The 13,727-nt window shown below is 39.8% G+C and overlaps 1 non-coding gene across 1 annotated transcript; it reads left to right on the forward strand.

The window, feature by feature from the left end:
• The first annotated feature begins 7,605 nt into the window (after window positions 1-7,605).
• Window positions 7,606-7,714, forward strand: LOC131834941 (U6 spliceosomal RNA). The gene has a single exon (XR_009355033.1). It is a non-coding gene; the product is annotated as a U6 spliceosomal RNA (small nuclear RNA).
• Window positions 7,715-13,727: the final 6,013 nt, after the last annotated feature.

Below are 13,727 nucleotides of genomic sequence, written 5' to 3' on the forward strand. Positions count from 1 at the left end.
AGGAATATGTCCTCACACAGGGCACAAGCTCCCTGATGGCCTTCACCTTTCCTGATATCTTTTGCTGTTTACCAGGGTTTTGCCTGTCTCATTCCTTTACAGTCTCCGCCTGAATCCTGTGGGCATTCTAGTTCACAAATCCAACCTCAGAGTCTCCATAGATGAATTGCTTCTGAAAATGGTCTGCACATTTCAGTTCTGCTACTTTTACCTTGCCTCCAGTTGCCCAAGTGTGCAAAGAAACATCCAAAAAAAAAAAAAAAAAAAAAAGAACCATTTCCTATTTCTGACTCCACAATGATCCATGAATTTGTGTCAGCCTCATACAGTGGGCTCAGGTGCTTCTATTGATCCTCAATTCACTCTCTCTTCCCCAGTTTATATATCTCTAATTCCAAAAGGTCAGGTCCCAGATTATTTCACACCTACTGATTTTCTTTTTGTAATTGAATAGTGGAAATAAAAGTATGGCCATTAGGTAAGGAAATAGCATACTGTTTACATGCTAATCATAAGTCTTGCCTTCATGCACAGCACAGATCAACTTCTATGAATCTTCTCAATCCCTGTAACCTCCCTTCCTCTTCCAGATTCAGATAGATAATAAATCAGTGAATTGAGATTGGTTGGATAGGAATTAACTACCAACCCAATGGCCTCTCAGGAATGGTGCTTCCCCAGTTTACCCATAATTTTGAAATTGACACTTTAGATGAATCTTTTCTATTGTCTTGTTTTCCCACGCAGAGAAAGAAAGCTTATTCCTGGGATTTACAACAGAGTATAACAAACTGGCAGGGGAAGGATTTGGTTTAAAAAATTTTTATTTGGAAAAAGATTTCCTTACTCCAGATGAGGAAATTTTTCTAATAATTTAAATAGGAGTCATCATTCTTTAAGAAATTAAAGATAAAGGCAATTAGAATGACAAATGAAATCTTTTCACTGTCTTTTCACTGGCTAAAGAAAAGTGAATAAATAAACCCAGCACATGGAAAAAACAAGTCCCTTTGCTCTGATTACAATGTCATAAACACATCTGTGATTGAAATAGGATGATTCTGCCGAGCAAAGGCACGGTTCTGCAGGTGCCAGAGAGGCTGGGGGTAGGGTAGGGGGAACTCTGATTGTCTTACGCTAAACAGAGAAAGTAACTAGAGACAGTGGGTACTGTAGTTCATAACTGATATAAATGTAGATATTTACAAGGTGAGCAAAGAAACACAGACACAGAGAGAGATAGAGAAACAGTGAGAAAAGAAAAGATAAACTCTAAGAATATGATATTTGAGCCTCTTTCCAAGGTGCACTTATTTTTCCCCTGACTTCTGTGTAGGCATCGTACATACCTCTTAGGATCTTCCAAGTGAGAATTAGGACCATCTGTCCACTGACAAACAGAAAAACAAATAATAACAATGATGACAGTAAGTTAGGTATAAGAGTAATCCTCTTCTCTTCCTTGAATTCCTGCTTGGGTCCTTGAAATAGCTTCCAACACTTGTACTCTCTGAAGGAAGTACTGGAAACATACCCAGTGGGCTACTTCCTGACAGACTCCCCTAGGAAACCAGAAAAAGGTTAACACTGCTGTGCTGGCATTTCTCCTCTGGGCAGGCATGCATTTGAAATCACTACTCATGTGTAGCTCTCTTATGAGCCATATCATGCATCTTGTCTTCTGTCTCTTCAGTGCCTCCCATTTTCCATCCAATAACCAGAAGGTCAGCAAAACCATTTTCTAAGTTCTCTAAGTAAAAAGGAATAACATCCAAATGGGAGCTGGGAAAAAGATGAATACTAAATCTTCCTCCTTTCTGTCTTTAAATAATTCTGTCTGCCACCAATGGCAATAAAAATCACCTGTGTACTAGACCTGGGTCAAGGACTTTACATACATTATTTTCAATTCCTATGACAACCATGCAAAATAGTAATTATTGTCCCCACTTTACTGATGAGGAAACTGAGATTGAGAGTTTTTTATTTTGGTTGGTCTTAACTATCCCAGTAATAACATCTAGAAAGTGGTGAAGCTGGGGTTTAAACAGTTGGTCTGATTCCAAAGCCCATTCCCATTCTAATACACTATGCTGTCTCTCAATAGCATTTCCATATACTGATTGAGCACCACTGGAATATAAAACGAATGAAAGCAAGATTTTAGTCTGCTTCGGTCACAACTAGTGCCCAGAACAGTGCCTGGCACAAGGTAGGCATTTAATAAATACAAGGTGCTTGAATGAGTGGTTTTTACTTCTCCGTGGTTAATTGAGCTCCAAGTAGAGAGCATGGTGGGTGCTCAGCCAATTCTTGGTCCTGATCTAGCATCCTCTTCCACCTTTTGCTCTCTTTCTGAAGATATTCTTTCCATGCTGCCCACGAAACAGACTTCTAGCTGTTCCTACCCAAGACTGCAGACATAAGGTATCCCTGGATTCAATAGTCTATTATTATCATCATTTTTATCCAAGTTTTTTCTTTATTATCTCTGGATTTTTTTTTAAAGATTCTATTTACTTGTTTGAGAACGAGAGCACCAAAGCAGGAAGAAGAACACTGAGGGAGGGAAGAGGAGAGGGAAAAAATCTCAAGAAGACTCTGTGCTGAGAGTAGAGCCCACTCAGGGCTCAATCTCACAGCTCCGAGATCATGAACTGAGCTGAAACCAAGAGTTGGAAGCCTAACCAACTGAGCCACCCAGGCACCCACCCTGTATTGTGTCTGGATTAGAAATTGTTGTCCCTAAAATACACAAAATAGACTAGGTCAGGATCTGCCAAAAATTATACATGATATTACAGAGTAGTCCTCCCGATAACCTCAAACAGCTGTGTCCACTGCCAAAAAGCAAAGAAAGTGCTGCCTCCTGGTTTGGAACCTTCAATCTGGAAGTGAACCAATCACCAAATGGCATCAGGAGAGAAGTGGATCCATGATCTTTGAGGCTGTGTCAGTTTGGCACCCGTGGACATTATTGGGCATGCTTCCCACTGACCAGATGGCTCCTGTCATAGCTGGTGACTATGGAAATGCAATCATAAATACACCTGTACCACTCATCCAAAGACAGAATCAATATATAGAAAAAGATTTTATTAGAAAGATATTTCTAGCATAAAGAGATTTATTATAAGGAATTGATTCAAGCAATTAGGGAGACTGAGAAGACCCACAGTCTGCTGTCTGAAAGCTGAAGACCCAGAAAATCCAGGGTTATAGTCCCAAGACATGAGGACCAGAAGCACTTATGGGAAAGCCCCAGTAGGAAAGCAGAAGACCAACATTTAGCTCAGTTAGAGAGAGTGAATTCTGGCTTCCTTCACCTTTAGGCTCTATTTAGGTCTTCAATGGATTGGATGATTTCCTATGGGAGAGCAAGGGGCTTTGCTCAGTGTACCAATTCAAATGCTAATCTTACCAAGAAAAACCTTCACAGATATATCCAGAAATAATGTTTAACCAAACATCCTCACATCCTGTGACATAGCCAAACTGACACCTAAAATTAACTGTCACAGCATCTCTTCAGTGGGAAAGCTCCATATTTCCAGGGACAGTTCATCTGTGCCCAAGTATCCTGAGATAAGCATGGGCCTTGGCTGTGTTTTATTCACTTTAGGGCTGACTCCAGGGTTTAAACTCCAGGTTTAAAGTTCTGACTCCAGGGTTTAAACAAGGCCAGTAATAATTCTATTTCTAATCCAAGGGTTACCTGCTCGTTATTTGGGGTGATAAAGAACAGTTCAGTTTGCACCCCAGAGGAACAGATTGGGAGCACTACCCTGAATATGACAGTGATGTTACACCTCCTTTGTGCAGAGACTTAACTAATGTGCCAGCATCAGTGCCTATGCAGACCAAGTAGGACTTGGAGGGAGGAGAGGGAGGCCAGCCTCTGGAAGGCAGTGTCCTTTCATGAGTCATGAAACTGTGACCAGTGACCTGACTCTTTGAGGCCAAATTGTACTTGTTCTAAACGGGCACACACACACACACACAACAATCTTTAGCTTTCAGAAAGGGTGTACTACAACTTATAAAGGAAAAATAAGATTTAATTAATTTGTCAGTGTGTATATACACAGACATATACATACTACTCTACTGCTAACATAGTTATCTAAACATGCACTTGCTGAGTCTTTAGTCCTTCCTAAATCAATAGAATGGGGCTTGGTTTTGTGAAGAGAAATAGTGTCTAAATCACCCGTATCTCATTAGTGATTCCAATTAATTTCAGAGCTCTGTTGCTGCCAACTTCTTATTCCTTTACTGACCATAGCACAATGCCGTACTTCTTATAAAAGGAACATATTAGCATATTAGCATAATCTGTTAATTTTAAGGATTGGGAGTCACCAGTCAACCCGCATAGAGACTTCTGGATTTGTGCAAAGAATCGTGTGTCTGGCTTTGTATCCAGATTACCTCCTCTCTTTAGAACCATCAGCTTGACATTTTCAGTTCATCAGAATTGTGGTTTATGAGTATTCAGTGATATAAAACACACACACACACACGCATGCACTGTATACTGTGTACTGTGTTTGGGAACTAACGTTTTGACCTGGACCCCAGGAGATGAGAGTCTGAGGTATAATTCAGAACACCAGAGAATGCATGCATTAGTAAAAAGTGTAGAGGTCCTATAGCACAACCTTCTCATTAAAAATTCAGGGTCTAAGAGGCTAATCAGTTCACACAGCTGGTAAGTAGCTATCTTGAACTCTAAAGTCACTCCCAGACTAAGCTACGTATTAAAATATTTAACAACTGGCAAGGAACTGGCAATGACCAAGAGTCTGGAAGCCCCCAGATGATTGGCATTAATGCATGCCATCTGTGTATCACCTGACCCAGATAGTTGCCCTTTTTGCATCTCAGAACCACCCTTGCACAACCCCCTCCCCACCCTTATAAGGAGGCTCTCTAGAGTACAGCAGCAGATCTGAATTTTTCACCATCATTCAGCTCCTCTGATCCTAGAGAACTTTAAGTCTTGACCACTTTTCCCTGCAGGCTAGAAGGACAACTAAAGAGACTGCGGATTTAACCTAGATTGCCTGAGTCAATCACTTCATGGCATTTCTTTTCTGTAGTTAGACTGTCTTTTGTTCAGTCTCACCCCCCTGGTGTTGAACTAAGACTTCCTATATTTGGTCCAATTCTTCCTCATTACCACCTCCCACGCTACTTTACTAATTAAGAATAGATGGCATTAAAATCCTAGTGGGCTAATGGCACCTTTGTAACAGAACTCAGATAGCAGCATCCCCTAGCTTCCTCTTTTCAGTGCCCACATTGTTCTTAGGCTATTTAATAAAATATTATTTGATATAATACAAAGAATAAAAACAGCTTGTGACTCTCCTGTCTTTTCAATGTTCCCTTTCTATTTTTGTACAGTCTCCCGCAAAGAAATTTTTCTTTGGAAAAGATAAAGTTAATGCCCATGTCAAGTGCCCATTTAAAAGAACTTTGCTCCACCAGCTCTGCCGGGCTAATGAAGGGTAATTGCTGTCACCCGCAGACCCGTGGCTTTAGTGCCAGCGAGTCATCAGGCTGATGATTCCTCCAGGCTGATGATTCCTTCTCTCAAGGGCTTTCCCAGGGAAACTATAGTGGCACTTGAAAAGCAAATAATTAAGAGCAATAAATAGCAAAATCCCCTAGAGAAATGTAAATTATTCATGATAATAACTGTGCAGGCTGGCTGGAGGAGGAGTGTTTTTATCATTTGTGAGATTTTTCTGAATCTGTTCAAATATGTTTCAAATCTTGGTCTAAAACACTGTTAGTTCCTCAAACCAAATAGTTACTCTTCAAGGATTTCTTAAACACCAAAGTATCAAATGTGATCACTTGCTCTCTTTCATAGTATTAGTGCAAAATACTTTTATTTCACAACATTATCCAGGTCCTACATTACCATTGCTCATTCCAACACATCCTAGAGCTGAGAATAGGGTGGTTCAGGGGAATGAAATAAATGGCATTACTCAGAGATCTGGATTGTAACTCGACTACTAGTTGAATGTCCTTTAGCAAGTAACAACCTGCTGAGCTTCTGGTCCATCATAGATAATTCTGGAAGTAATCAACCTTGTATCACAGGGCACTGTGAGACTCCAAGGAAATGAGGTGTATAAAAGTAGTTTTAAACAACAAAATATTATACAACTAGTTAAATAAATTGTATCATTATTTCTCCTGCTTTTACCCATTGTGTATTATGAATGCTACCACATCACTTTAGGAATTTAATATTTCCCATCTTTGAGATTCGTTTGAGAAGTTTCCTTGACAATTCCTCATAGTTGAAGAGCCTTTGTTTATAGGGGCACCTGGGTGGCTGTTTGAAGAGTTCTTATAGGGACAGCTGGGTGGCTCAATCAGTTAAGCATCTGCCTTTGACTCAGGTCATGATCTCAGGGTCCTGGAATGGAGTTCTACATTGGGTTCCCTACTCACCCTACTCAACAGAGAGTCTCCTCGCTCTGCCTCTCCCAACTCATGCATGCTTTCTCTCTTTCTCTATCAAATAAATAAAATCTTTTTTTAAGAGGTTTTATTTAAATAGATCTTATCCTCTCTTCTTGATGGGATAGTGACCTGAATTTGGGATGCAGGCAATATGATACCTTGGAAGATGAGAGGACAGTCAGTGAGAAGGAGTAAATGTGGTCTCCCACCCATTCCTGGCTTAGACTCTACACATGAAACTTAGAGAACTGATGGTTACCAGAGGCAATTGGATGGGTAAAATAGGTCACGGGGATTCAGGGGGGTACCTCTTGTGATGAGCACCGGGTATTGTATGGACGTGTTCAATCACTATGTTGTACACCTGAAACTAACATTACACTGTATGTTAACTAACTTGAATTTAAATAGAAACTTAAAAGAAAACCCCAAACATCTTTCTTGCTATGTCCTGAGGACTGGCTCTGTCAGGAAATCATTCTAGTAAGTGCTTGAAATGTTACTCTTCTTCTTCTGTTATACTGTTTGGGGTTTATATTAGTTTTTCTGATCTAGTTACTATGCAAAACAAGTCCTCTTCTTCAAATAGTCCCTTTAACAGTAGGTAAGCTTGGGTATATCTTATCTTCTCCTTTACATAGGTCAAGGCTGACCTCAAGCTCTTGGGGTCTCATTTTCCCCTTCATACCTGTTCCGCTTATCGGCCAATATCTGTGTTTCACTTACGGTTCTCTTTCTCTTTTTGTCCATCAGCTTTAAAGTTTTTATTTTGTTTTATTTCTTCTATCACTTTTATTAGCTGGACTGAATAGGACCTCTCAATTTGAAGAACTATTTTCAGATTACTCCAGCTCTTTATTGACTTTCTAGGCAAATCTGATCCTTATAAACAGGAAATTCCTGGAACACATCTATTTCATTATCTTACTAGGTTTTGGGTCTGCAATAATTTTATAATTCATTGAAAAATTTTGCATGTTTTTATCATAATAAGGGTTTCAAATCCTTTTATTGTTTCATTAGTAAAATCTACTACACTTCTTCGATTGGACCCTGAGTTTGGCTCTCTGAAAACTAAGGTCAAAGACAGAGATTCTTTCATTAAGAAATCCAGAGCCAGTACTTGCTTCAATAGCACATATACTAAAAAATCGGAATTATATAGAGAAGATTAGAATGGATCCTGCACAAGGATGACATGCAAATTTGTGAAGCATTCCATATTAAGAAAGGAAGAAAAGAAGGAAGGAAGGAAGAAGGAGGAAGGAAGGAAGGAAAGAGAGATGCCTGGGTGGCTCAGTCTGTTGGGCATCTGCCTTCAGCTCAGGTGGTGATCCCAGGGTCCTGGGATCAAGTCCAGTGTTGGGCTCCTTGTTCAGCAGGGAGCCTGCTTCTCCCTCTGCCTGCAGCTCTCCCTGTTTCCCTGTTTGTGCTCTCCTCTCTCTCTCTCTGGCAAATAAATAAATAAAATCTTTGAAAATAAAAGATTTTGACTTCTTAGGAACAATGAATCAGAGAGAGGTTAGTTTTAGCCTCTAGATTATGAGATCTATGTGATACAAAATTAAATACAAGCCAAGGATTGTATTACCATAATCATCAGTATGAAGGTGAACCTCAAGTGTGACTTAACAATAGCAATATTGTTTGAAATTTGGGATGCTATTAAATCAACAGTAATTAATGATTATTTTCACTGTTATGGATTATAACATTTGAAATAAAATAAATTTAATGATGCAATAAGGTGAAATAACAAGAACTTAAAGATTCTTATATTTAATTTGGATATTATTTTATATTAAGTCATTAAGGAAGTAGATTGGAGCATATGAGGTCTGCATTTATGAAAGAGTGTATGACAGAAAATTACTGCCAACAAATTTAAACAGAATTGTGATTACAAGGAAAATTTCTTCACAGAGGGCTTTTGTACGTTACCAAATAGCCTAAGAACTACAAAACAAAAGAATACCCATTGACAACCTCAAGAGATTTTATCGAGGTTGAGATGACCAGACAACAACATTGACATGAACCTTCAAGAAAGCCACTCTTGAGTTCTACATAAATGGAGCCCCACACAGGCATTCCCATCAAAACCATAAGTGTCTTTCATTCCCTTACTAGGTGTGGTCCCTCGGGTAAGGTCTCTAACCAGTGGTAACTCTGGCAACTCACAACTACACCATGGACCTGTGATGCAAATTTGTGACAATGCTATTAAAAATGGGAATTTCATGTCATACTGCAAAAATATTCAATTGTTTAATTTGACACTGTCTTCTCAACAGGCAACTGCCACTAATTTCTGAGCTTTATTTCTGGAGGACTTATCAGAGCAGTAAGAGAAAGGAAGAAACACTTCTTAGCTTGTGTCACATTTTCACAAGTGGAGGCCTTCTTACTAAAATAAAATATTCTTGTAACTAAGAAGCTTTGAGAAGTTAAAATGTACATTGGCCATGAGAAAGGGGCGTTATGTACAAAAGGGACATGAGGACACAGAGTTCGCAATAAGTTCTGCAGCCGTGTGCTGCCTTGGGTTAAATGTATGTTGGAGTTAACCCAGTCTAGTTTTTCCAACAAAAAATCAAAAGACAACTGACAAAATGGGAGAAGATATTTGCAAACGACATATCAGATAAAGGACTAGTGTCCAGAATCTATAAAGAACTTAGCAAACTCAACACCCAAAGAACAAATAATCCAATCAAGAAATGGGCAGAGGACATGAACAGACATTTCTGCAAAGAAGACATCCAGATGGCCAACAGACACATGAAAAAGTGCTCTATATCACTCGGCATCAGGGAAATACAAATCAAAACCACAATGCGATATCACCTCACACCAGTCAGAATGGCTAAAATCAACAAGTCAGGAAATGACAGATGCTGGCGAGGATGCGGAGAAAGGGGAACCCTCCTACACTGTTGGTGGGAATGCAAGCTGGTGCAACCTCTCTGGAAAACAGCATGGAGGTTCCTCAAAATGTTGAAAATAGAACTGCCCTATGACCCAGCAATTGCACTATTGGGTATTTACCCTAAAGATAGAAACGTAGTGATCCAAAGGGGCACGTGTACTCGAATGTTTATAGCAGCAATGTCCACAATAGCCAAACTATGGAAAGAACCTAGATGTCCATTAACAGATGAATGGATCAAGAAGATGTGGTATATATACACAATGGAATACTATGCAGCCATCAAAAGAAATGAAATCTTACCATTTGCGACAACATGGATGGAACTAGAGCGTATCATGCTTAGCGAAATAAGTCAAGCGGAGAAAGACAACTATCATATGATCTCCCTGATATGAGGAAGTGGTGATGCAACATGGGGGCTTAAGTAGGTACGAGAAGAATAAATGAAAGAAGATGGAATTGGGAGGGAGACAAACCATAAGTGACTCTTAATCTCACAAAACAAACTGAGGGTTGCTGGGGGGAGGGGGTTTGGGAGAAGGGGGTGGGATTATGGACATTGGGGAGGGTATGTGTTTTGGTGAGTGCTGTGAAGTGTGTAAACCTGGTGATTCACAGACCTGTACCCCTGGGGATAAAAATATATGTTTATAAAAAATAAAAAATTATATTAAAAAAAAAAACTTTTCCCAAGGTCACTGTATCCTTGCTTGTTCCTTTGTTATTTAATCGTACAGATCCCTAGTAAGAATGCACTCTGAAGAGTAAAGGAAGAAAATTTAAACATTCCTGTTGGTATTTGCCTAAAAGTGTGTGTGTGTGTGTGTGTACATACACACACACACACACATATATATATATATATGTATTTTCTCAGCTTAAGCTCTATGAAGTTATACAGTATTCTTTCTTCAGCAAAGATAAGCAGCAAATTCCCAATGCCTTGCAATGCATCCTTTTCTAACAAGTCCATCCAGGCAAATAGTTACCTTTCAAGTAAGAACAAAAATAAGAACTTAAAAATTTGAGGAGCTTGGGGAATCGATGAAAATGGAAACTACGTGTAGGGAGAAAATGTTATCTTTTGATCACAGCCTTCCTTTCTATTCATTTAATATAGTCCAAATTTGCATATCAGAACACACTCCTTTCCCAGCACAGGGGTAGAAAGTCTGTTTAAAAATAATGTCAAATTGAGACAGGTACATTCTAAAACAAGAGAAAAAAGAGAAGAAGAAGAAACACGGCTTCACTGCTTTCCATACTCTAGAATATCACCCACCCATCTATCTTTCTATTTTTGAGCAAATCAAGCATCGCTTTATTGGGTCTGCACCAGCAGTAAGTTGACAACTGACAATTTTCAGGCAGTCTTCAGTCTTCAAGGCTCACCGTGGGGTGACTGCCTATTTCTTCCCATACCCTCTCCTACATCGGGGAATGAGTCTCTCCTTTCCTCCTCGTACCACTACAAGATCCCCCAGATTTGGCTGCCAGGCTCTCCGGGGAACATACAGCCCAGAGGCTCAAGGGTTCTTGGGGAGTTGAGACTTAATGTCCAAATGATCTCCAGTCCCACCAGGTCTCTCAGAGTAGCTACAAAATGGATTAAATAGAATTTAGAGGCCTTATCTGGAAGGCTTTCTACTAGTGATAGCCTTTGATTGCCAATAACACTTAGAGCCTTTTTCATATATTATAGGCAATCATTTGTGCCTGCATTAGTGTGGGACCTTACTAATATGGAAGAGGCCAGTAAATGAACCAGATGAATCAAGTAAAATATGTGCATTAAAACTGCTACATATTAATATTAAAATATAATAGGGTAAGCTACAAATGAGCAAAAGTATTTTGGAATGCCCACTCCCCATTTACCAGCAGATATTTGATACTAGTCTGGGTACTATAATAGCTTGAATGCCAAGATACCTGCATTTAGATTTCTCCCTTTTTTTTCTTAAAAAAATATTTTTTTAGTCTATTTTTTACTATCCTTGTTCCTCCCCACTAGGCTTTCAATGATCCTGAAAGAAAGACATCCTCCCTTAAACATTAAGCAACTCTGGGTCTAGCAAAGTGTGATGCCAATCTTAATTTTACAAATTATTTATCATCAATAAAAAAGATATTAGGTCTTGAGGAAATGCATATCCCCAGCCCCAATCCCATTGTATGGAATTTATTTTGTGTGAGCCTGGATCAAACACATAAATGTGATGTGTTAAGGTATCACATTGCTTTTCCCATGGAGCTCCTTAATGGCCCCAGCACAACTCTTTGCCTTTTTGAGGTTAACCTAGAATGCAACACAAGCCATACAGGTTGCTGGGACACAAATTCTGGCCTCCCAACACTGGGACCCTCATGAATTTTTTCATCATTTTTTGTTGTGATTTTGGAATACCAGAAATTTGTCTCTGTCTCTAGTCATATCAATACTTTCATCAATCTTATCATGATTGTGTTGACCTATATGTACATGATGCTACTGACTACCACCACCTCTTTCTTGAATTCCTACTGACTTGGTATTCCAAGGTCCTGCCCTGGAGTTGCCAGGCCAACTCCTTGCTTTGTTTCCTTGACCTAAGTAAATTAAGTGACAATTAATGCAGTATGACTTCAGGTTCACCAGAAAATCTCCCTGTGATCCACCTTCTTAGATCCCTCTTCCTAGATTCATTGTCTTGGCTTAGCCAAGCCTCTAGAGGAGTTGTTTGTTTAGACTTAAAATATATAGAGCAGCACAGATGTGAAATCTATGAAACATGCACCAAGAAGCAAAGACTTGGTATCATTAACACAAGACCCTCCCCCATTATTAGTTCATCCTTCCTCTAAACATACAGAAACCTCTTGTGAGCATCACTGACTGCTGCTTTCCTTCCTCCTCCAATGTGAGACATGGTTCTTCCTCTTCAGTCTCTGCCCAATAGAGGCAAACAAATACTGTTTTGAAAGGATTCTAACCCCTAATTTATGATCCACTTTCATATTTTTTAAAATTTTATTTATTTATTTATTTGACAGACAGAGGTCACAAGTAGTCAGAGAGGCAGGAAGAGAGAAAGGGGAAGCAGGCTTCCTACTGAGCTGAGAGCCCAATGCCAGGCTCAATCCCAGGACCCTGGGATTATGACCTGAGCCGAAGGCAGAGGCTTTAACCCACTGAGTCACCCAGGCGCCCCATCCACTTTCACATTCTATGAGTTTCTTTCTCACTCCAAAATGAAAACCTTATGTAGATGAGTGAGAATCTCTCTCTTTTTAGATTATTTATTTATTTGAGAGATAGAGAGAGAGAGCATGAGCGGGTTGTAGTCAGGGAAAGAGGGAGAAGCAGACTCACCACACAGCAGGGAACCCCATGTGGGGCTCCATCCCTGGACCCTGGGATCATGACCTGAGCTGAAGGCAGATGCTTAACTGACTGAGCCACCCGGGTGCCCTGAGTGAGACTATCTTAATAAAAGTCCGTAAGATAATAAGCATGTTCTGTGTTAAATCAACATCATGAGACATCAAGTAGTATGTATGTTTCAGTCCTTTTCCTTAATAAACCAATCCCTGCCTCCCATTTTGATGGAAAGGCATGAGTAGACATTTGCTCAAAGAAAGTGTATTTCATTCAATAATATTATTACTTTGTGTCAATAACAGGACAGGAAATTCCATCCCTGAGGACAAAGAGTGAGGGAGAGAGTGATGCAGGGAAGCACAAGAAGCAATACAAGCTGAACGTTAATCATGATGCCCAGGACTTAGAGATGGGCTGTGAAAAGACAAAGCATTTCTAGTCAGCCATGCAAGATGAACCTGCACAAGCTGTGCAAAGAAGTGGTAACTTCTAGCAGTTTGTTAGTGAGAAGAAGAAAACAGAAGCATTCTCTTCAGTTCTCACAGAGACTACCCACCCCCCCCTCACTCTCTAGATGCATGTACTTACAAGCTATAGAGCACTCCTTCTGGGATCTGCTATTTATCTGCCTGGATTTCTCCTATCAAATATCTCCCATGGTCAAAGTTGACACCACGCGTAATTAACTCCCTGCGACTTACATCGCAACACCCAGCCCTTTCCCTTTGGCCTCCTCTCACAAAGTTAGATCCCACTCTCTGAACTATGCTGCACTGTTAAATATGAGTTTGGAGATAGCCAGATCTGTAGTCACAAAACAGGTGTCAAAGAATTTGTTTATTTATGCCAGCAAAGACATTCCATCTAGAGGAGAAACTGTATTTCAAGCCATCCGCTAATTAAAGTTGGATTAATTCATTGCTAACCCTACATCTTATGCATAGGTCA

This window comes from Mustela lutreola, chromosome 6 (assembly GCF_030435805.1).
Source record: "Mustela lutreola isolate mMusLut2 chromosome 6, mMusLut2.pri, whole genome shotgun sequence".
NCBI classification, from domain to species: Eukaryota; Metazoa; Chordata; class Mammalia; order Carnivora; family Mustelidae; genus Mustela; species Mustela lutreola.